This window comes from Leptinotarsa decemlineata, unplaced genomic scaffold, assembly GCF_025532065.1.
Source record: "Leptinotarsa decemlineata unplaced genomic scaffold, Ldec_3_MD MMD2_tig00002974_RagTag_RagTag, whole genome shotgun sequence".
Classification (NCBI taxonomy): domain Eukaryota; kingdom Metazoa; phylum Arthropoda; class Insecta; order Coleoptera; family Chrysomelidae; genus Leptinotarsa; species Leptinotarsa decemlineata.
Genome location: NW_027412578.1, coordinates 12,866,826 through 12,893,078, shown reverse-complemented (window position 1 = coordinate 12,893,078; position 26,253 = coordinate 12,866,826). Strand labels below are relative to the sequence as shown.

At 36.2% G+C, this 26,253-nt stretch overlaps 1 protein-coding gene across 1 annotated transcript in view; it reads left to right on the top strand.

Moving 5' to 3' along the window:
• The first annotated feature begins 335 nt into the window (after positions 1–335).
• Cad99C (Cadherin 99C) overlaps positions 336–26,253 on the top strand; it is a 104,632-nt gene continuing 78,714 nt past the window's right edge. The window contains exon 1 of the mRNA XM_074177501.1: positions 336–636. The gene's annotated coding sequence lies outside the window, so the exon portion shown is untranslated. The remainder of the gene's footprint in view (positions 637–26,253) is intronic.

Below are 26,253 nucleotides of genomic sequence, written 5' to 3'. Positions count from 1 at the left end.
ACTGTTTAGCCTACCAATCGTTCGATATTCAAATATAGAGATCTACTTCGATACAACCAAAACTAAATTTTCTGATTACTCGTTGCCTGTTATGAATTTCAATTGGTTGCCATCAAAATTCGACATCTATACCACAGTAGAATGATATTACTATGTATATACTTCCCCAGTTTGATTTTTTCAATGTCCATATTTCGACAACCAACAATACAACAAACACGTGAAAAATGTTGCCTTCTCTCCAGTGCTCCGTCGCGATTGCCGTGTATCTCCAAGGCAACTGTCAACAATAAAAGACGCGCGCCGCTTTTACTCAACATAAAGCACCTTCTACTACAATCTACATACCGGGACAGTCACCTGGCCAGGTCTTAGACACCGCTATACTTTACTTTCGTAGGTAGAGAGGTTAAACGACAGGTGTTTGCGTTGTCGAAGACGACCCTTTTTTAGTAAGAATTCGGACGTGAGTGAAGTGCCAATTTTGTGATTGCGAATTGTGCGAAGTGTCAGTTATCGGTTTATGATAATAAGTGATGAGACAAGGGTTTTCGAAGGGATTGGTGGGGTGTTTGTGGCAGAACTAGATCGACTCTATGGGATTTTCCTTTTTTTCGGATTTTGTTTGTCAGAAAGGTAAGAAACCGTTTGTTTGTTTAGGACTGTACTAGAGGAACATCATGTTTTAATGAATGTAAACACTGGAACACTTTGAAAGTGTGTCAAAGCAGAACCTTAATTTGTTTTTTTAACAATTACAACTTTGACGTCAATGTTCTGGATAAATATGGGTGAAATGGTCACTTGTTTTACTGACATTTCAAGAGTGCTTAACCCAGTATGACTATTTTTTATTCACTTTCTACATTCTCAGCATCTCATTGATGCAATCTTTTTCTTCCGTTACTTGCTTCATCTGCTGTTGAGATCTCTCTTACGAGATGAAGTGTGACCTCGATTTCTGTGCCGAATCACCCAATTTTATCGATAACTTTTTGGATACAGATATACGTTTCACCTTTCTTAAGATGATGGAGCAATTTTCATATTTTCGTTGTGACATTCTAAGTTCCCAGGTTGACTCACAGCGAGAAAAATCTCTGTATGGGCAGCGTATGGAATTATGCAAGAATTTTGTGAAAGTACCTACTTGAAGCCTGTTTGTGTTTCACAGGTAGTACCTATGACTTTGTGCATAATAAGCCAAAAATACTTTTTGGGGTAATGCATTTGGTATTTTTCAAACGAAACTTGTAGGTATTGATTGCGTTTATAGCTATGAAGTGAATGTCAGTTTCTTGGGTACTCGTTACAGGCTTGACATTTACAACAAACAGCACGTAGTTCGAGAGGCATTAAAAGCAATTTTCATTGCAATAAATCGTTTCTGATTTATTGCTGGCTGTGTCAGTTTTGTATGTTTTAGAGCTGTATTAAAGTTTCTTCGCCTTGTGGAATGTTTTGGTGTATCTGCTTTCTTTCTCCTTTCAATAAAAAATGAGTGACAGTTGTGAAATTGCATCTTCAAAGAGTGAGATGATTCAATGAAAATTTTATTATCATTGGTAGTTGGAATAATATAAAAGGTGTATAATGAAAAGTACTGTAAAAAAAAGAAGAGGCAAATATCGTATAAACTGTAATTACAGAATAGTAGGCAGTAAATTCTCAGAAATGACTGACGTTTTTTCCTTAATCTGTTTCTTGCAGTGGCGTAGGTATGGAAATTGTTCCTACTAAACAGGTCTCCTGGATTTTTTTACGTATATATCAAAAATGCTCTTCAAAAGATCATTTGTTATTGAGCTGAAACTCGAGTAACAAATTCAATGTTCTCGTCATATATTGAAACTTTTAGATAATTTGGTATTTTTGAGAATTCATATTTCTTGTTGTAACTATAGCCTTGGTTTTCATCCTGTCTAATTTCAATTCTTTTGTTGTCAACGTTTTCTTATACTAAAAATAAATATAAATGAATACACAGTTCCCAATGATTTTATGACGGTTTCAAATATGACGAATAATCTGTATTAGTACAACGTTTTTCTCTAACAGCATAATTATTTATTTCTCCTTGAATCTTGAGATTAGAACTGATTTTACTAAGAATCGTCGAACAGAATAATTTGGCGAACTCCTTTGAAATTAACTCAGAAACGTGGCTTACAATAGACGACCAGGCGACTTGAGAGAAATATTTTTACAGTATTTAATAGAAGGCGTTGAAAGAAAGAGAGGTCAAAATATACAAAATGCTTTTTGTCTTGATACAAAACAGACTTGTGTATCTCTGTATATGTAGAGTAGGGAGGGTGAGTGTAAGCCCACATCACTTAGGCTAAATGTGACCCATTGTACATCCTCCCGAGGAGTTGTCTTCCTAGGTCATCGTCCATCCTGTTCTTTCCAGGAAGGTGGGCAGGTCACTGGGAGACATCTCCCAGGTATAGGCCAAGACTCGCCGTACACACACTCTCTTACTGACGATAACTCCGGACACTCGCACATGCCTGACACATGCCCATATTATGGAGGTGTTTCCTTAGTTGACAGTGGTCAGTCAGAAATCCTACTGCTAAGCGTAGATTTTTTCTGGTTATCGCCACTGGGTACTAAAATTCTTAGTCCAGCCGCTTCCTTGGCGAAAGAGTCGGCAATACGATTACATTTACTCTTGTCGTGCCCTTTAACCCACCTCACGATTATCTACTGAGGCTTTGGCTAGATCTTGGTGATACTCTAGTACTAGCCCTGAGGTTACACGTTATCTGTTCAAGGCTAATAGGGCTTGTCTACAAGCAGTGCAGATTGTTATATTTTTGCCAAAAATTCATTTCCTGGTTATTTCTTTTGTGGCGATTGAGATACCAGCCAGTTCTATTTGGAAAAGGTTGGTACAAAACATACTTACTGTAAGGTGAAAAAATTCGCTCACTTTCAGATTTTTCAACAAGTGGTTTCTAAACTGAAGTAGCGAATCGAATTCAAAATACTGTCAAATGATTCGTATTCAATGCGCATCTGAAAACACGAATTAATTGTTTGTCTGTTCACTGACACGATTTTAAAGGTTGTACACCTTTATTCGAATACTGTTCATACCGTATTACCATAAATTTTCATGAGGATTAATGGATAGTAATTGTTTTGACATGGCTTGTTAATCATGGGTCGTTCCTAATATATTAATGAAATTCAGTATAGTTGATAACGCCCAATATTGTCCTCAGGTTAATATGTACCAAGGTTATGTTTTTCAACAAAACAAAAAGGCTATAGTCAAAAATGATATATTCAACAGGCTGCTTTATATACCCATTTGGAGCTATAGGTAGGAAGGTCCAAAGTAAACGGATCTATTCGACCCTTGCAACCCACGAAGGTTTATTATGACTCACACCTATACAAGCTTGACCAAATGAATCTAGCGTCTTTACTATTCCTTTACTATTACTTATTTGGTGGGTGATTATCTCTGAGCTGTCAGATGACAGTGCGGAACTCTGTCAAACGTTGAAAACCAGAAACGGTTTGTATTCATAGCTGTTTACGATATTTTTGTGTATCAGTCATGATAGTATACTGACTGGTCGAAATTACGGGTGAATATTCCATCTGCAGTAACCTTCCCAAAGGAGGACATCTGTATCTGACAATAGATTAAATTCAGCCATGCAGAGCTTTTTTGCCTTCAATTTGGGTTAATCGCGAAAGTGTTTGCTAATTCCGCTGCTCATGAATTTGGTGCAAGACAGATCCATAAAATATCTTGCTCTTGAGTAGGAGACACAGTCGCTTCTGGTTTTACTAAATTGCCTTCTATAAAAGTCAGGCAGGTGTAAGACAGATTCCTGCTCTGGGGAGAAGACATAGTCGCTTCTGGTTGAACTACCTAGCCTATGCAAGACAGACAAGTGCAAGTTATATTCACAAGGTATCCTGCTCTTGAGGAGGAGACAGGGACGCTTCCTAGTTACATACCTAGACTTTTATGCAAGACTGGCATGTGCAAGGCAGATTCGTAAGGGGAGGATACATAGTTGCTTCTGGTTGCACTATGCAGTCTCCTGTGTTTGTTAGCAGGTGCAAGGTCGATACATAAGGTATCCCGCTTTTGAGAAAGAGAGAGTGACTTACTGGTTCCACTATACAGCCTCCTACGTGCGTCAGCAGGTGCATAAGATATCCTGCTCTTGAGGAGAAGATATGGTTGCTTCTGGTTACGCTATACAGCCTCCAGTGTTTGTTAGCAGGTATGAGGTGGATGTATGAGGTATCCTACTGTTAAGGAGGAGACAGAGTCGCTTCCTGTTTGCACACCTAGCCTCTTAGGGAGGATATATAGTTGCTTCTGGTTGCACTTTGCAGCCTCATATGGTATTCTGCTTGCGGAGGAGACAGAATGGCTTCCTGGTTCCACTACTCAGCCTCCTACGTGCGTCAACAGGTGCATAAGGTATGCTGTTCTTGAAGAGGAGAGAAATTCGCTTCCTTGAGGGGAAGATCTAGTTGCTCCTGGTTTCACTTTGGAGCCTCCTATGTCTGTTAGCAGGTACACGACATAAGATAGCCTGCTCTTGAGGAGGAGACATAGTCGCGTCTTGTTGTACTACGTAGCATTCTATGTGAGACAGGCAGATGCAAAGCAGATTCGTAACGTATCCTTCTCTTGCGAAGGATACATAGTTGCTTCTATTTGCACTATGTAGCCTCCTATGTTTGTTAGCAGGTAGAAGGTAGATGCATAAGGTATACTGCACTTATGGAAGAGACAGAGTCGCTTCCTAGTTGCACACCTATTCATTTGGGAAGGATATATAGTTGATTCTTGTTGCATTACGCAGTTTGTTAGCAGGTGCAAGGTATATGCATATGGATCGCTTCCTGCTTGCAACCCAGCCTTCTACGCGAAACAAGCAGGTGCTTGGGTTGCATTATGCAGTCACCTATGCCTGTTATCAGGTGCAAGTTAGATTCATAAGATATTCTGCTGGAGTCAGAGTCGCTTCCTGGTTTCACACCTAGCCTTCTATGCCAAGTATGAGGTATGTTGGTGTTGAGGGGGAGATTCAGTTGCTTCTGGTTACACTGTGTTTGCTAGTAGGTGCAAGGTAGATGCATAAGGTATTCTGCTTTCGAGCAGGAGACAGAGTCGCTACATCTAGCCTTCTATGCAAGACAGGCAGGTGCAGAGCAGATTCGTCAGGTATCCTGCTCTTGGGGAGAATACATACTTGCTCCTGGTTGCCTTATGCAGCCTCCAATGTTTGTTAGCAGGTGCAGGGTAGATGCATAACGTATGCTGCTTTGAGCAGGAGACAGAGTGACTTCTTGGTTCCTCTACCCAGCCTCCTATGTTTGTTAGCAGGTCTGCAAATTACACCAAAAGTGTAATTTGTTTAAACATATAATTCACTAACTAATCGATCTACATTTATTAATCCAAATGCGGTACATTCACAGATGAAAAGAGTCGCAAAAATTCAAATTTTTGAAAACTGTGCTCATTTGCACAGTTGATGTTTCAATGTCGTAACTCATCAGTGTGGAATGTTGGTCATGAATGATTCTTGTGTTCGGGAAGTTTGGGTTTCTAAGAACATCATTCAGTTACCCATTTCTGAGAATCTAGAGAGGTCTTTCCAACCAATTTGTTCTACGTGATAAATTCTGCGTAGATAGCTAGGAGAAATCCACGGAGAAATCAAGAAAATATCAGGCATGTCTTTAGATATCAAATACACACGAAGGGTAAATTGCAGCACAATATTATCTAAAATAAAACTTCATGAATTATTAAAGTGATACATTTTTGTAAAACAGTTATGGAGTTGATTTTATGAAAAGTAATACCACAAGGCATCGAACTTTTATCGAAATATTTCGTTTTTTAATGTACAGAATACATAATTGGAAAACAAAAATCAGTAGACGATATCGTTCCAGCTGTTCTGTGTTAGTAAAAGTTACTTGACAACCTGCTTGCTGTCTTCAAGTTCATACCGAATATAAAGGTGCAACAAAGCAATTATCTTGATGTTTCAATGCCAAGCATTACTCCAGCACTTCAGAGAGTCGTGCCCACCGTACAACTTTTAAGCTCTGCCCGCTCCTAACAATGGTTGTTATTTATGCGAAGCCTTGATTCAACAAAAATAGACATTACTACAATTTCAGTGAGCATTTTAGCCAGATAAAGTAAATTGATACAATGCGAAAGCCCGCAGAAGGAATTTGCACAAGAATGGTCAGGATCGGTTTGAGATAATATCCTTTTTGTGAAATCAGGAATTTAAGTTGCCGGAACGGTTTTTTTTTGTTCTACTTGAGATTGTACTGAAATTATTTGCAGGATTGTTGTTCATTTAAAAGGTATATTATCGTTGATACGTTACTGATATTTTTTTATGTGCTGTACTGGAAGTAACAAGCTGGGAAACAAAGAATGGGCTACTGGTATAGGCAGCTTAAAAAAAACCCTCAAATTTGCAGACTATAATGTGACATGGTTTATTATTGATGGTCATACCATAATAGTCGTTCCAATACCATAGTTCCAAGTGTTTCTACTCCAAAAAGTACCGAATATTTGAGGAATTTTCTGAGGCTCAGTAGTCTTATTGTAGAAGTGCAAATAACAAAAATCATGGAACAGAATTGCCTCCAGTTCAAGGCAGCACAAGGGTAAGGCAACTGAAAACCCTCTGTCTCCCTTTATAGCTGATCTGTTCATGAACAGATTTGATTACATTTTTGGGTCAGATTCATGACCCAAAAAATCCAAGGAAGAGGAGCCTCTTTCAACTCTTGACCACAGATACCCGAATATTGAGTTTGAATAAGAAATTCAAAACAACGAAGAGTTTTCATTCTTAAGTCTTAGTGATTAGAAGTGACCAGAGTCTAGAATTTGATGTTTATAGGAAAAAAATCCGTACTTTAGATGTACTCCAAATCACTTACACCATTATCCACTACACAAAATGGCAGGACTTTCTTGTCTATAGGCTTGTATTGCTCCCCTTTTGCTCCGAGACATGACTGAAAGTAACGGATATCTTTCAGTTAATTTCCTAGCTATGACTGACGTAAAAACATCCTCGCATTGGAATATTATCTAGTCTGAATGAATAATTCAGTCGAGTGCTCAAGCCTTGACTATATAAATATGTTAATATGTTAAGGATGTCGAAGTGATAACATGGGAAAAATTTTCTTTGTTTTGCTTTCAATACTATTGGAAAACTATGTTTTTTAGTCTCTGTTTATACCATTCATGTGCTACATAAATTCATAGGAGGGGCAAACCGCTGGAAAATGTTGAACAATAATTCCCCTAGTTCTAGTGATATATGGCTGACTCCCTTGTAATTTCCTACTAATACCTGTAGTTTCTCCAATTCCTAAGTAATACCTGACTAATCCCCTTGTAATTCCCGAATAATACCTCTAATTCTCGAGAACTACCTGTAATTCCCAAGAAATCCCTAGTAATACCTATAATTCTTTTGTAATTCCTCTAATTACCAAGTATTATCCGACTAATTCTCTTGTAATCCCGAATGGTTTCTCTAATTCCCGAGCCAAACCTGTATTTCCCCAGTAATTCTCAACTAACACATGTGATTGATTAACTTGAATTACCTGTAATTCCGTTGTAATATCTCTAAATACCTTGTAATACCTATAATTCTTCATTAATTCCTCTAATTACCAAGTAATACCCGACTAATTCTCTTGTAATTCCCGAATGGTTCCTCTTATTTTTGAGGCATACCAGTATTTCCCGACTAACACAAGGTATTACTTTGTATTACCTGTATGTTCGCTGTAATTTCTCCAAATTCCAATAAATAATTGACTAATTGACTTGTAATTCCCCAGTGATACCACTTATTTCCGAGTAATACCGGAAATTCCTGAGAATTTCTTGTAATACCTGCAATCTCTTTGTCATTCCTCTAATAACCAAGTAATACCTGGCTGATTTTCTAGTTATTCCCGAGTGATACCTCTAATTTTCAAGTAATACCTGTAAGTTCCAAGGAATCCCTAGTGATTCCCTAGTAGTACCTGTGATTCCTCTAATCACCAAGTAAAACCTGACCAATTCCTTTGTGATTCCCGAGTGATACCTGTAATAATCGAGTATTACCTGTAATTTCAAAGAAATCACAAGTAATGTTTTGCAATACATGTAGTTTCTTTGTAATTCCTCTGATTCCCAAGTGATAGTTGACTAATTCCCTTGTAATTCCCGAGTGATACCTCTAATTTCCGAGTAATACCTGAAATTTCTAAAAAATCCCTAGTAATTACCTTGTAATACCTGTAATTTCTTTGTAATTTCTCTAATAACCAAGTAATACCTAGTTATTCCCGAGTAATACTTCTAATTTTCGAGTAATATCTGTAATTTCCAAGGAATCCCTAGCGATTCCCTAGTAGTACCTGTGATTCCTCTAATGGAATCCCAAGTAATTCTTTGTAATACATGTAATTTATTTGTAATTCCTCTGATTCCCAAGTGATAGTTGACTAATTCCCTTGTAATTCCGGAGTGATACCTCTAATTCCAGAGTAGTTCCTGTATTTTCTCGGATCTATACACCAGAATTCCCCTGCGGTTTTCCCATCTAATGCAGGACAGGGAAAGAAATGTTTTGCTTTGAAATATCTAAATTTCAATTTATGGTAGTGAATGAATTTGAAGTAACTATTGTTCTCATCCACCAGAACTGTAATAACACTTTTTCTGACACCTTCTTTGTTCAAATCAGGAGAAAATTTATATCAATTCCATCAAGAAATCATAATTCATAATTAGATAAAACTCATCCCAATTTTTTGGTTGAAAATATTTCCATTGAATTAATTTTTATAATGTGCTATCATTTCTAGATGAACATATCGATTTTATTGGAAACAAAAAACTAATAATTTATGAGTTTTGAGAGTGTATGGTAATTTTACTAGTAATCTAATGGAAGAAACCTTCATATGGATCGTTGAGAGTACAACAAAAATCATTTGATTAAAATTACAGGTTTCAAATTTTCAAAAAATTGGAATGTTGTCTGGTGACTCACGTTTTCTTTTATTCTATAAAAGTCCTTTCACGATGCGAACAAATTAACGAATATTAATTTTTCATTAGAAAGGTATCATTAAAATTCAATACTCGACTGATTTTTGGGATGAGTTGTCGCTGGATTAGGTAATACATTGAATCAGAATGATCGATGGTGTAATGACAATATAACGATAATTGCATTCAACTAAGTTTGGAAAGTACCTTCGAAGGCGACATACTTTTGAGTAAATTGAGAAAGTTATACTTTACTTTGTTTAGTGCAATATCGATTTATAAAATAACGTTCACCAACCCAAAAACACTTCTGGTCCAGTCATTTAAGGTCGATTTAGGCCTGTATTTCGGAAACTTAACATACCCAGCTGTAAATTTGTATAAACTTTGTATTTTGGCATCATAAAAGTATTTTCCAAATTCATACATGATTCGACGGCCGCAACTTCAAAAATTGGGGGTCAAAAGTCAAAAAAACGACTTTTTACACGTTTTTTGCCAATATCTCGTTTCCAATGGATTTTATGCTAATTGTATTTATTATCAATATTGGAGAGAATTAAATTCTCTACACATGTTAGGAATCACACGTTAAAGGGTAAGACCTCGTTGGTCCTTAGCTCGCACAAGTTTCTCAACTTCTGAGAGTTGTCGTTCGTATGGGGGCGACAGCTGATTAACGGAAAAACAGATTTCAAACAGATTTTTTAAACAGATGTGTAGATCATGTAAAGAAGTAACTTTCAGAGACAAACTGCAAGAAAATTCTCTTCATAAAAAGCTGTTTCTCTGACTACGTAGATCAATACTTGTAATGGAATTAGTCGCTATTACTATTATCATTTTCATCTCTCGAGTTGTGTCTCCGGTCCTTCGCAACGTATGGTAATGAATTCAATTAATCTAGATTCAAACAATAACGGTAATATTACTCAAAGTCCCACAGGTTTTCATTTACGCAATTTACAGTTAGTTATGCGTTTCCTGTTTCACCATTTTCTTTCGATTTTAGGTTCTCAAGCGAATAGTTTACCATATTGTCCGCATGAAGGGAAAAATACAATTTCACAACTTACCGGCGGTGTTTATTAGAAACGGCTCATTAGTCGTAATCATTTGAAGGTAGTTAATTTGTTTGTCTGTGACTAACGAGGAGACATTTCAGTAACGGCAGTCCAGTTAATTGTTCCTAATGTGAGGTTACGGTCTGATGGTCTCTTTGGTGGCTTAGATTTTGTTTTTTAGAACGCCAGAAATGAATCACAACGGGAGGATAACGTTCTCCTTGTAGGCCATATTAGGTTGGAATCGATCTTTCCTAAGCAATTCCAATTAAAATTTTTGTCGTTTATGAGTCTTAGGATGTTGAAGATCTTCAATTGGGTTAGTTAACTTCAGCAGAATTTTTTTGAAATTCATGTTGGGAGTAATGAAGTTCATCGATTTTAAATCTCCCAATTCAAGTGTTTTCTTGAATGTAATGGAAAATCTGGGTTTAATAAATAATAGTTGAATAATACTAAACAAACACACTTTAATATAGCAACACAAACTGAAAAATAACAAATATTTCGATTCTAATTTAAGATTGTGTTCAACATCGATAATAAGTCGTACACTACATTGTAGTAGTAAAGCCAATCAAACGAGTGTGAAGTTATTCACATACACAAAGTACACCGAGAAAAAATATCGCATTATTTTTTCATTTACCGACACTGCACAACTGCCTGAAGGGGTGAAAATAGGGTGGAAATATTTAAAAAAATCGTAACATGAAAAATCGACTTTGTACACCTACTAAATTGAGATATGTTATTCCTGATAATCTACTCGACAGAAAAAACTTCACATCATAGTTTTCCAGGCCGTCTGAGGGGGTGAAAATGGGGTGAAAATATCAAAAAATGTTTTAACATGAAAAATCGATTTTGTACACCTACAAAATTGAGATATGTTATTTTTGATGATCTATTCAGCTGAAAAAACTTCACGTTATAGTTTTCCAGGTCGTCTGAGGGGGTGAAAATGGAGTGGAAACTTGAAAAAATCATCAATTTGAAAATTGAGTTTGTACACCTACAAGATTGAGATATGTTATTCCTGACACCCGATTTGACGAGAAAAACTTCACGTTATAGTTTTCCAGGCCGTCTGAGGGGGTGAAAATGGGGTGGAAACTTGAAAAAAAAATGTATTTTAAAATGGAGTTTGTACACCTACGAAATTGAGATATGTTATTCCTGACACCCGATTTGACTAGTAAAACTTCACGTTATAGTTTTCCAGGTCGTCTGAGGGGGTGAAAATGGGGTGGACACTTAAAAAAATCATATATTCAAAAATTGAGTTTGTACACCTACAAGATTGATATATGTTATTCCTGACACCCGATTTGACAAGAAAAACTTCACGTTATAGTTTTCCAGGCTGTCTGAGGGGGTACAAATGTGGTGAAAACTTGAAAAAATCATCAATTTGAAAATTGAGTTTGTACACCTACAATATTGAGATATGTTATTCCTGACACCCGATTTGAGAAGAAAAACTTCACGTTATAGTTTTCCAGGCCGTCTGAGGGGGTGAAAATGGGGTGGAAACTTGAAAAAAAAAATGTATTTTAAAATGGAGTTTGTACACCTACGAAATTGAGATATGTTATTCCTGACCCCCGATTTGACGAGTAAAACTTCACGTTATAGTTTTCCAGGTCGTCTGAGGGGGTGAAAATGGGGTTGAATTTTGAAAAAAATCATGTATTTTAAAATTGAGTTTGTACACCTACAAAATTGATATATGTTATTCCTGACACCCGATTTGACGAGAAAAACTTCACGTTATAGTTTTCCAGGCTGTCTGAGGGGGTAAAAATGGGGTGGAAACTTGAAAAAATAGTATATTTAAAAATTGAGTTTGTACACCTACAAGATTGATATATGTTATTCCGGACACCCGATTTGACGAGAAAAACTTCACGTTATAGTTTTCCAGGCTGTCTGAGGGGGTGAAAATGGGGTGGAAACTTGAAAAAAAAATGTATTTTAAAATGGAGTTTGTACACCTACGAAATTGAGATATGTTATTCCTGACACCCGATTTGACAAGAAAAACTTCACGTTATAGTTTTCCAGGCCGTCTGAGGGGGTGAAAATGGGGTGGAAACTTGAAAAAAAAAATGTATTTTAAAATGGAGTTTGTACACCTACGAAATTGAGATATGTTATTCCTGACACCCGATTTGACGAGTAAAACTTCACGTTATAGTTTTCCAGGTCGTCTGAGGGGGTGAAAATGGGGTGGAAACTTGAAAAAATCATCAATTTGAAAATTGAGTTTGTACACCTACAAGATTGAGATATGTTATTCCTGACACCCGATTTGACGAGAAAAACTTCACGTTATAGTTTTCCAGGCCGTCTGAGGGGGTGAAAATGGGGTGGAAACTTGAAAAAAAAATGTATTTTAAAATGGAGTTTGTACACCTACGAAATTGAGATATGTTATTCCTGACACCCGATTTGACTAGTAAAACTTCACGTTATAGTTTTCCAGGTCGTCTGAGGGGGTGAAAATGGGGTGGACACTTAAAAAAATCATATATTCAAAAATTGAGTTTGTACACCTACAAGATTGATATATGTTATTTCTGACACCCGATTTGACAAGAAAAACTTCACGTTATAGTTTTCCAGGCTGTCTGAGGGGGTACAAATGTGGTGAAAACTTGAAAAAATCATCAATTTGAAAATTGAGTTTGTACACCTACAATATTGAGATATGTTATTCCTGACACCCGATTTGAGAAGAAAAACTTCACGTTATAGTTTTCCAGGCCGTCTGAGGGGGTGAAAATGGGGTGGAAACTTGAAAAAAAAAATGTATTTTAAAATGGAGTCTGTACACCTACGAAATTGAGATATGTTATTCCTGACCCCCGATTTGACGAGTAAAACTTTACGTTATAGTTTTCCAGGTCGTCTGAGGGGGTGAAAATGGGGTTGAATTTTGAAAAAAATCATGTATTTTAAAATTGAGTTTGTACACCTACAAAATTGATATATGTTATTCCTGACACCCGATTTGACGAGAAAAACTTCACGTTATAGTTTTCCAGGCTGTCTGAGGGGGTAAAAATGGGGTGGAAACTTGAAAAAATAGTATATTTAAAAATTGAGTTTGTACACCTACAAGATTGATATATGTTATTCCGGACACCCGATTTGACGAGAAAAACTTCACGTTATAGTTTTCCAGGCTGTCTGAGGGGGTGAAAATGGGGTGGAAACTTGAAAAAAAAATGTATTTTAAAATGGAGTTTGTACACCTACGAAATTGAGATATGTTATTCCTGACACCCGATTTGACAAGAAAAACTTCACGTTATAGTTTTCCAGGCCGTCTGAGGGGGTGAAAATGGGGTGGAAACTTGAAAAAAAAATGTATTTTAAAATGGAGTTTGTACACCTACGAAATTGAGATATGTTATTCCTGACACCCGATTTGACGAGTAAAACTTCACGTTATAGTTTTCCAGGTCGTCTGAGGGGGTGAAAATGGGGTTGAAACTTGAAAAAAATCATGTATTTTAAAATTGAGTTTGTACACCTACAAAATTGATATATGTTATTCCTGACACCCGATTTGACGAGAAAAACTTCACGTTATAGTTTTCCAGGCTGTCTGAGGGGGTAAAAAGGGGGTGGAAATTTGAAAAAATCGTATATTTAAAAATTGAGTTTGTACACCTACAAGATTGATATATGTTATTCCGGACACCCGATTTGACGAGAAAAACTTCACGTTATAGTTTTCCAGGCTGTCTGAGGGGGTGAAAATGGGGTGGAAACTTGAAAAAAAAAATGTATTTTAAAATTGAGTTTGTACACCTACAAAATTGAGATATATTATTCCTGACACCCGATTTGACGAGTAAAACTTCACGTTATAGTTTTCCAGGTCGTCTGAGGGGGTGAAAATGGGGTGGAAACTTGAAAAAAATCATGTATTTTAAAATTGAGTTTGTACACCTACGAAATTGAGATATGTTATTCCTGACACCCGATTTGACGAGTAAAACTTCACGTTATAGTTTTCCAGGCTGTCTGAGGGGGTGAAAATGGGGTGGAAACTTGAAAAAAAAAATGTATTTTAAAATGGAGTTTGTACACCTACGAAATTGAGATATGTTATTCCTGACACCCGATTTGACGAGTAAAACTTCACGTTATAGTTTTCCAGGTCGTCTGAGGGGGTGAAAATGGGGTTGAAACTTGAAAAAAATCATGTATTTTAAAATTGAGTTTGTACACCTACAAAATTGATATATGTTATTCCTGACACCCGATTTGACGAGAAAAACTTCACGTTATAGTTTTCCAGGCTGTCTGAGGGGGTAAAAAGGGGGTGGAAATTTGAAAAAATCGTATATTTAAAAATTGAGTTTGTACACCTACAAGATTGATATATGTTATTCCGGACACCCGATTTGACGAGAAAAACTTCACGTTATAGTTTTCCAGGCTGTCTGAGGGGGTGAAAATGGGGTGGAAACTTGAAAAAAAAATGTATTTTAAAATTGAGTTTGTACACCTACAAAATTGAGATATATTATTCCTGACACCCGATTTGACGAGTAAAACTTCACGTTATAGTTTTCCAGGTCGTCTGAGGGGGTGAAAATGGGGTGGAAACTTGAAAAAATCGTATATTTCAAAATTGAGTTTGTACACCTACAAGATTGATATATGTTATTCCTGACACCTGATTTGACGAGAAAAACTTCACTTTATAGTTTTCCAGGCTGTCTGAGGGGGTAAAAATGGGGTGGACACTTGAAAAAATCATATATTCAAAAATTGAGTTTGTTCACCTACAAAATTGTTACAATTGTTATAATTAATAAATAGTGTAAAATATTTTCAAAAACATGCTTTAACTCTAACTCTATAGTTCTCCTCTGCTTTGGTTTTAAAGTTTATGAAAATAAGGAGCCTGATATGTTTCTTTGAGGCTATTCATTACCACAGTTCAATCAGATATGTATTCATATAAAGCATCTGAAAGATACTGACTTTGCAGCGTTGTCAAACTGTTTCCGAAATATCTAGTCCTACATACATTACACTAACATTTATCAATTTATTACATTAAACAACTATTATGGTGCAAAAGTTTCCAGTCTTTTCAGAACTGAAAAACTCTGACACGTTGTTTTTATTTGTTGAATCGATCATCAGGAGAATCTCAATCTTGTAGGTGTACACATTCAATTTTCGAAGATACGATTTTTTCAAGTTTCCACCCCATTTTCACCCCTTCAGACAACCTGGAAAACTATAACGTGAAGTTTTTCTTGTCAAATCAGGTGTCAGGAATAACATATCTCAATTTTGTAGGTGTACAAACTCAATTTTTGAATATATGATTTTTTCAAGTTTCCACCCCATTTTCACCCCCTCAGGCGGCCTGGAAAACTATAACGTGAAGTTTTTTCTGTCGAGTAGATTATCAGGAATAACATATCTCAATTTTGTAGGTGTACAAAGTTGATTTTTCATGTTACGATTTTCTTAAATATTTCCACCCTATTTTCATCCCTTCAGACAGTTTAATAAACTAGGACAGTTCTGTTTTTTTTTACTAATTCAGTCATATTGAAAAATTGTAGGTGTGCAGAGTCGGTAAATGAAAAAATAATTATGCGATATTTTTTTCTCAGTGTACTTTGTGTTTGTGGATAATTTCACACCCCTGCCAATCATATGTATTTTCAATTTACTAGGTTATTGGTGCATTAAAATTTCACGCAATAGATTGGTAAGTAGGATGAAACCCATTAGAAAAGGAGAGGAATATGATAAAAATGATAGGAAAAATAAATTAAGTAGGGTGTAGTTTTTCCATGAAACCATTCCAAGCATCGGATTTGTTTGCAAATTTGGAATAAGACCATATAAAATCTACCGAAGAAATTTTATAGTTGTCCGTAACATCTATAAAATATCTTCTATCCGAACTGTTTCAATCCATCGGAATGTTTGTTTTGAAAACTTTTCAATTTCAGAAATCCAATTTCACCTGTTTCTCACATTTTTTGAGTAATTAAAGTGTGAATTTTAATAAATACCTCAAAATTGTACATAATAATTAAAAAAAAATATCGGATTCGAGTTTTTTTTCGATTTTTTGAATTTTCTGAGAACATTTACTACAGTAATGTATATTTTTTTTACTCCACCAGAAAGTAGAGATTTCAACGAACAAAAAGCACCGAATTTTTGAAAATAGCTGATAATTTGACGGGAGAATTTTCGATTGAAAATTAGGGTGATATTAAGTCAAAATAAGGTGAAAAAAATCAATATTTTAAATCAAATAAATCACAGTGTATTTGGGAGATAAAAAGGTAAGTTTTCACCAAATTTCGTGTATTTTTTTTCAAAAAAAAATAAAAAACGAATAACTTGGTTATTTCAATTTTACACCTAAATTTTCGGGTTATGTGAAAAAATTGTAAATACAAAAGTTGTAGATCTTTTTATTAAGTACCTACAATTTTGCCATTCAACTTTTTTCCATAGGACTTGTAGTTTTGCCGGAAATTTGCCATTTTTTACCCTTAGAAACTCACCCCCTGCCAGACTGAGGGAACACAATAACGGATGTGCTATGCAAGTGAGAAATATATAGGCAGTTTTGAAAATAAATCAATCGTTTTCGTTATTAACAATTTCCTTTATGTCCACACAAATATATCCGTCCCATAAATGAAAACTTTATTGCTCTTATATTCTAACGGTAACCATATTGATTTCTTGAATCTGGTGTTAGTTACAATTCTCCATTCTTCGAAGGAAAATAATAATAACGACCAGTATAATCGATGAACACTTCCACTCTATTTCAGTGTTATTATTTTATAGCTGCTTCCACAACAAATTACACGTTAATTACAACAAGCCGGTTGAAATTTCAAGAGGATGTAATATGTAGTATGAAATGTAATTTTATATTATGTTTCAATTACGAGGCGAATACCGTGTCATTAATTAGAGAAAAATTATGACTCCGTGTGCAAAAACAATGCATCACTGCAATTTCAGTTCCTCAACCTGGGTTCTGGGATCATATAACAAGCGATATAACGGGTGATTTTTCAAGAGGTATAGGATTTGATTTTCAAAACAGCACAAAAAATTTTAAAAAAATGATGAAATCAATGGGATCAATAGAAAGATCAATATAATTTAATGTTTGAAGTTTGAACATTTTAGAAAACTATTTGAAACACAGATATCAGAGAGTAAAAATTGATCACATTTGCAGCACACCACTTGAAATAACAACAGGAGTACCGCAAGGAACAGTTCTAGGCCCAATTATTTTCCTTGTTTATATCAACTCGATAGCAAAAATTAAAGATTTCCAAGGACATCTTGTTTCATTCGCTGATGATACGGCAATTTTGTTTACTGATAATAACTGGGATAGAATAGAATAGAATAGAATAGAATAGAATAGTTTATTGGCTACGTGATACATTTGAACAAATATTTGTAGCAAGTCAAAACACAAAAATTTCTAAATATGACGTCATACATACAAATAAAGCCATCACAATGCTTGTATAACAGAACAGTAAACATAATAATGAAAACAATCAATCAACTAATGTTAAAAATGAGAACAATTGTCACTCACTCAAAGTCACATGAATTATCTATGTTGTATAACATGTATTCATCTGTAGAATAAAAACAGTGAATAAAAAAAAAATGATTTGAGTTTTTGCTTGAAACAGTAGAAACTGAGTTGTTTTATGTGACATGGTAACTTATTATAGAATTTCAAATTCAATGAATTATTTTGTGAGGTGCTCAGTCTGAATCTCTCAGTTCTTATCAGATTTCCTGATCTTGTAGGATATTCATGTTGTTGCGATTGTAAAATGTATTTTGATTTATTTTTATGAATTTCAATCAATGTTTCATATACAAAAGCTGTAGGAAGCGGCATTATTTTGAGATGTCTATTCAATAAAGCTGAAAAGGATCTTATAAAAATTTCACAATGGCTAAATTATAGTAATTTGTCTCTGAATACGTCTAAAAGTAAATTTATAACATTTTCTCAACACTCGACACTCAACCAAACAGAAATTATATTATGCTTCATAAGGAAACATGCACTCATTATTATATTGTCTGTAACTACAATATCAACTGTAAGTATGACAATTATGGAATGGATGAATAAAGTTCGATTTGATTTGATTTGATTGTTTCGCGTGCCGTGTGGCATGTGGCACCGTCTTGTTGAAACCACATGTCAGGCATGTCCAATCCATAATCCACACCAAACAGTAACTTTTTTGGGATGCATCGGTAGATGGCTCTTGCAATGCTTGTGGCTGGTCTTAACTCCATATGCGGCAATTTTGCTTGTTAACGTATCCATTCGACCAGAAATGAGCCTCGTCGCTGAACACAATTTTTCGATAAAAATGTAGATCTTCCTCCAACTTTGTTAGCGCCCATTCACCAAATGTTAGACATTGTGGGAGGTCGCGTGGCTTCAATTCTTGCACCAGCTGTATATTATAAGGTTTTACACCCAAATCCTTTCGCAAAATTTTCCACGTAGTGGAGTAACAGAGGCCCAATTGCTGCGAACGGCGGCGAATCGACATTTCACGGTCATCACGAACACTGGCGGTTACAGCCGCAATATTTTCTTCGGTCCTCACTCTACGTATGCGCGTTAGTGGTTAAATTTCCAATAATGTTCGAAATTTTGTCACAAGCTTCCGAATAGCTCCCTCAGTAGGCCGACGAAACTGCCCATAAATTGGAAGAAGTGCACGATGCACTTTCTTCACCGAGCATGAATTTTGATAATAAAATTCAATAATTCGCAAGCGTTGTTCATTCGTAAGTCGATTCATGGTCAAATTATAGACCGAATTGAACAAGTTTGACAATGACACAAGACACGATTCACGCGTGATCTGTCAAAAACAGTGTTGCCAAAAAGATACCAGCAAAAAATCATTCATTACAAAGAAAATCGATGAGTACCGAGTGTCATTTATTGAAATATCTTCAGAGCTCGTAGGTTTTTTTTACAGCGAGTTTTTTTCCAAAGTTAAGTTAGCTTTCTACTCGCTATCTGAAAATCTATTTTTTCGTAAACTAGATGTCACCCCTCAACAAACGGCAACCATCAAAAGTCGAAACTTTTACTGGTTAATGATTAGCGAGGGTTAACCTTATAACGTGCGATTTCTAGCACATATTGGGAAAGAAATTAAACCACAAAATTATAGACGATTGAAGTGCAAGATCATCAACGTCGAATTATGTCTGCAACAAAAAGATTCTCATGACTTACATGTTTTTCAAGAATATGTTTTAAAAAAGGCTGTTTTTTGGAAGTTTAAAAAATTTCTGTGTTTATAAATCAATGAGACCAATTTCTTTATTATTCTATTTATTTGTAGAACATAATTTCGAACCTTTAACGTTCTTATTTATATCAAATATTGAAAGTATTTTCTGAAACTAAGACGACCTATTGTCCCCTTTCGAGGTACGCTTTTTGGTTGGGGGCGTGCACACGCGCTCCGCTTCCCACTTCCGCGTACCCCGCACGCCGCATCGGCCACCAGGCCTCCCGGACCTGAGTCCCAGGGATTTCGGGACCCAGATTCTTTCCAGGCGCGACGCGAGGCTTATCCTGTGCCTGGACTAGCTCGTATCTCTGCGGCACAGGAATATGGTCAATTTCAATTGGAAGCACCTCTGTCCCGCCATGAAGGTCTCCCCAAGCTCCAACCTGCTTCAGGACACCCCCCTGGCTTCCACCACCCCCCAGCTCCGCTGGGCCGTCAGACGTGCAACCTTGAGAGACAAGCGACGGCAAGAATTACCAGTCCAAGGCGAAGCCTGACGGACACACAGTGGCGCGCGTGGCACAGGATATTCAACCTACACTGTAGGTTGAATGGACTGACGTCTATCAGAAAACAACTACTCCACTGGCTAATACCACTAACGGCATTGGATTATATCCGATAGGCGCCAGTGCAGGAATCTTCACAGAAAATTTCCTGCATATGCAATTGGCAGTACAACTGAGTCGACCTTCAATTTTGGAACGGGCACACTTGCAGACCGGTTTCGGGCTCCTTAGCCACTCGTCAGTGCAAGATAGTGACCGTCATCAACCTAAAGTCATTGATATTCGATACTTGGTCGACTCTTTCAGTTGTTTTGCCAAATGCATATGCAGGAAGTTTTCTGTGAAGATTCCTGCACTGACGCCTGTCGGATATAATCCAACGCCTTTCGTGGTATTAGCCAGGGGAGTAGTTGCTTTCTGATAGGCGTCAGTCCATTCACCCTACTGTGTAGGTATATTCGAGACTGGCTTGAACATTTAAAGTTCATTTCTTTTGATTAAATTGAGATCATCTATGCAGAAAAAAAATATTCATACATTGAATTGAAACATCATTCATTATTGTCATCTCCACTTTAATATTACCTTATATCGCATGAAACGTCAGTAGAAACCGAATGTGTCAATATCGTTTCGCAAACTCTTTCGAATTTTATCAGAAAACAATTCGTAAATCGTTTATTTCTGCCGTACAGCAAGCCGCAACTCTTGAGGGAAAAACTCGATAAAACACGGCAAACTTTTTTTCGTATAACGGGCGACGATCGACACTTTCCTCACGTTTCGATACTGTTATCGAACGTGCTACTTTCCAAGTTCCACGTTTGAAAGTAACGTACCACATCGATGATATAATATCGTGTATTGAACAACTTATTGGTCGTTTCGCTGTCAAGCCTAGGAAGATTCGTTTTTGTTTTTGTGGCGAAGTTTTCATCGGTTAGTGATGGTGATCGGTTTTACAGATATTTCGAACACTGTAATTTGGAAAATATATTTATGAAAAGGAACTGTGATTGAATAACGAGTGAAGAAAGTAAAGTTGTTGAGAAACCAACAAGTTCAGAAAAAAATGTACTTATTTCTCTTCCCAATGTGAATAGTAATGAAAAGGCATATGAAGGTTTTTGAGAAAAACTATCACTTGGAGATCTTCATCAAGGCAGTACAACCAAAAATAATAATTTTAATAATTTTTGTGTGTCTGTTCATCTGTTCGTTTTGCGCGATAGTCTCAAAAACGTCCTAACCAATCAGGGTGCGGTATTGACTAATGCATGGTCGTTAATTTACTGGTATTTCAGAAGGTACTCAATAGAAAAATTAGGTTAATTTAAAGTATCACGTCAAACACTTGTTGGAAATAAATATAAACTTCTCAAAATGAATATAGAGACACATCCTCAAAATCCAATAGGTAGAAAAATATGTATTATTTCATGATACAAACTTCTGGTGTGTACTCCATACTAATTCTTATCAGGTTTGTTTTGGTTCACAATTCTGTACAGTTCGATCATGGGCAGTTATTAAAATGTGTTTTGGTTCAGTTACAATCGTTCTAGTATCGTTCACAAAGTGTTTTGGTTTTCTCCGAACCGATTCGGAACTATTCCAGAACGGTAATTATTAGTTGTACATTTGAGTAGGGACCGTTTAGAACTTCGAATTGCTTGTTTGAAGGTGATTGACAATGTTTCATGATGAATTTCACTAGTTCGGACTTCCATTGTCTACTATATAAAATGATTTGAAATCCCTGAAACAACTAAAAAAGAAGAATTAAAAATGAGATAGCTGAAAATAATAATTATATTAACCTAAATAAACCTGAAATGAAATAATAGTGAAATAAAATACAAGTAAAAATAGAACAATTGAATAAATAAAAATAAAGAAATGAAAAAAGAAAGAAAATAAAAAGTGAAGAGATTCCAAGTCACGTTAGTTCACGACGTTTTGATTGTTATTATCTACAATCGTCTTCGGGTGATGACTGGACTGATTCCTCCGAGAGATGACTATTTATAGGTCGTTCGAGTACTTTCACTAATCCCCGCTTTCCATTTTCCGCTTCACTGGTTCCGTGGGAGATGACCGTTTTGGCGGGAGTTGGCCATTTTTCGCTTGATGATGGGTTTCCATATGTTGCGTATTTCTACGCTGGCTTGGCTGAATACGTTGTTGGACAACATGTATGCGGCTTCCTTGAATTTTCTCCTAAACCAATGTTCCTCTCTGTGCAAGATCTCAGCTTGGGACCACTCGATGTTGTGTTGATGGGTCCAAACATGGTTTGCTATTCCTGATTTGCTGGTTTCCCCTCTATGTGTGTGTTTCTTGTGCTCGGCAATGCGAACATTCAATGGCCTCTTAGTTTCACCAATATAGGATTTTCCGCACTCACAGGGTATCTGGTAAATGCAATTCTTGGAATCGCAGTCCTCGTTTGGTGGCCTGGTTTTCGTGAGGCTGCTGCGGATAGTGTTACCGGATCTGAAGCAGGTTCTGATGTTGTACTTGGAACCAATTCTTCTTATCCTCTCCGATAATCCTCTGATGTAGGGAAGTGCAAGCACTGGTTGTGACGGCTTCTCTTCCTTGCAAGGCTCCTGCTGTCTTCTAGCCAAAGTCTTTTTTACCATCGCTTTGGAGTAGCCATTCCGTTGAAGATCATTTTTGATGATGTCTAGTTCCTTCTCGAGACCTTCCTTCGTATTACAGAGCCCAAAAGCACAGTCTAATAGAGTCTTGATGATTCCTCTTTTAGTCGATTGATGGTGGTTGGATTCGTGGTTCAGATACTGTCCCGTATGAGTGGGTTTTCGGTATACAGATGTTTCCCACTTAGTGTCGGTCCTCCTCACCAAAACGTCTAAGAATGGCAATTCGTTGTGGATTTCTTTCTCCATTGTGAAATTGATGGAAGGTCTCACGCTGTTGATGTGTTTCAGGAAGGCGTCTAGTTCAGTATTCCCATGGTTCCATATTATGAAGGTGTCGTCAACATATCTCAACCAGACTCGCGGTTTCTTGTGGGCTTCTTCAATGGCTAGAGTTTCAAACCACTCCATGAATACTTCTATAGGTAGATTCGTTCTCTCTTTTAGGTTCCCGTCTTCGGATAGCTTTCTCTGTATGATTTGGAGTGCTTCTTCGACCGTAACGTTGGTGTAAAGGCTTTCCACGTCGAAACTAATTAGTTGATCTTCCTGTGTGACCTCAATTGACCCTAGTAGTTCGACAAAATGCCTTGAATTCTTCACGAAAGACGATGTTTTTCCTTGTAATGGTTGTATTAAGGGAAGTAAAAATCTAGACAAGTTTTGAGTAGCCGAATCTCTGGAGCTGATGATCGGTCTAAGCGGAACGTCCTTCTTGTGGATTTTGGGTACTGTGGTGCGGTGTTAGCGATGATCTTTCATTGTCCGAAAAATAGACTTGGTGTTTTTTTTAAAATCTGGTACAACTTCCTTTCGATTGATGCAGTATAAGATTACAAAGAGAGGACATTATATTTTCAATTTAATTTTGGATAACCGGAAATAATGTCTTAGTTAATTACTGTTACTCTCATTTTTTCAAAAACATCATTACACTTTAATTATATATTAGCTTAACTTTTTCACTCTTGTCTTTAAACTTAACTCAAAAGTCCAACGATCGTTATAACAGAGTAGAGGTACCTAACCTACAATCTTTGTTTATACACTTGTCAGAATAATTTTTTTATATGTTTTGGTTTTTTACTTGTTGGGGCCGTTCTAGAACTGTTCTGTGAGTGTAATGTTCTGCGCATTGTTTCGGGGTCGATACGGGACGGTTCAATAACAGTTCGAAATACAGAACCAAAACAAACCTATCATGTTCCATTCGGTTGTTGTTTACTTTTTTTACTTCTTTTTGTACTTTTAGCTACAAAATCATTAATATGAAAAATTCTGTCTTTAGTTTCACTTTACTTTACTTAGTTCATGATACAATAAACAACACAGTTCCTTGAAAATCTTTCCAAAGTTCCTCGTATATTGGTGGTATGGAACTGAGATGTATTCATCTTGGTTTCTGTCCTTTCTGAAAGTCGAGATTTCGTTCATTCTTAACCTATACCAAAGAGCATACTATATAGCTTGTTAAAATAAAATAAAATAATGTTGTTGGGTTTACTGATTACTACATAAGGACACATTGCAAAAATAAATTTGGATAGGTAATATTGTGAAATTAATTTTTTTTTCTACACCCGTACTCTAACAATACACTTATATGACCATAATCCGTTTCATAATGATATCCATTATGATACAGATTTTTCATAACGATACAGATTATCAACCAATAGAAACCCATAATTTTTCAATCAAGAATCCTGTTCCTTTGTTTGTCCTAGATTCTAACCTAAGTACTTAATTGCTTTATTTGTCAAAATCAGTTTTCATATTACCTACCTATATTATCAAAATTTCTGAAAACAGCGATATAGAAGGAATACCATCGACTCCAATATTTTTAAAAGATCAGATTAATTACAGTTGTTATATTCAATATAAATATAATTAGAATCTTTATAGTTTTCATATATCCATGATAATACCATTAAGTTTGTGTTTTTTTAAAAGAATATGAGTTAATTACTGTAAATGTGTTCAATACAAATATAATATTTATAGTTTTTCATTATTTATCGGGTTTAGAAAAAATAGCGTATGCAACTCTCATGTAATGGTTATTAATACACTCGCATATACCATACAAAACTCGCCTTCGGCTCGTTTCGTATCCCGGTTAATGCTCGTGTCTTAATAACCATCATTACATGATCGTTGCATAATATACTAATATAGCCTGAAAATTGTTTTATATAAACATATATTGTAAAATAATAGATGAGACAAAATAGTAAAATTAATTTAGGTTGGTATACCTGTATGGGTGGTACGCCTGGATGGTTTACCTATATGGGTTACCTATATAGCATAAATAGGGTTAGCTCGCATTAGTTTCTAGTTTTAATCTTCCTCTTTGAAGATGATCACTTGGTGATCGAAACACGTGTCGAGGTGTTAAAAATAACGATTTGGTGTTGGGAAAAAACTCCATTAATATTCATTACTACGCCAAAGGTTCCAAACAGTGCATCATAAATACAAACATACAGGTGACACTAATAAAAGCGTGTTAAAAAATGCTGAGAAAATATTGTTCGTTTAATTTGGCTGAAACTTTGGTTTACGAACGAGGTCGTAACCTGACCTGAAAGACCCCTCACCAAACAAACTGTGTGAATAAGTGTGAGCCACAATAAACCCTTGCGTGTTGCGGTGGAGGGTCGGGAAGGTAAACTATTATTCACTAGATATGACAATTCAAAGTAGAGTCATAAAAACGAACGAAACTGTTCAAACAACCTAATAATAAACAATATATAAGTTTCAATTACTTTGAAGGCATTATAAAAGGCATCCTGAAAATATACTGGGTCCTATTTGCTTTATGTGTTCAGTAATAGCTGAGTAGTGGTGTGTATTGAGCATTCGTCGGGCCAGGACTACAACCGAAGAACGAACGTTAGGAATACATTAGCATGAATCAAAACGCGAAAGAAAATCTAACGGCACGTATTTGCCGCTAATTAGTGTCGCCGGCATTCAACAACGCCACTTACCATTTAACAGCTGTACACGAATGTGCGACAGGAATGAAAATTGGAGGACGCACGTGAACGAGCGAATCTCGTTCTTTCTTTGTGGGACATTCTCCTCGCATTGTGGACCGCCGATCGCTCATTCTTCTTCAAGGATGTGCCTCTCTAGAGATTTCCGAGTATTTCAGAAAAGGATGTTGAGTAAATGATTCATTTCGTTAGTGAGAATTCTACTTAATCATTGAAAGACTCGCGGAGATCGGGATTCAGCATCTTCTGGTGTGGATATCGTCATATCAATCAATCAATCAAACATTTATTGAATCAGTTTTCATTTACATTTACATTAGGCAAACATCATCGTGAAATATTGGCTGATACAACAGGTCAAACTATTATAAAAAATCAAATACAAAGCATAAATTGAATAATTTTCGTTTCTCTTTTCAAAAATAATATTACTAAGCTACAATCAAATTATGATTCAAGGAGAAACTCATCCACAGAGTAGTATGCTTTCTGCAATAGAAAAACCTTGAGCTGCCTTTTTGAGGAGTTA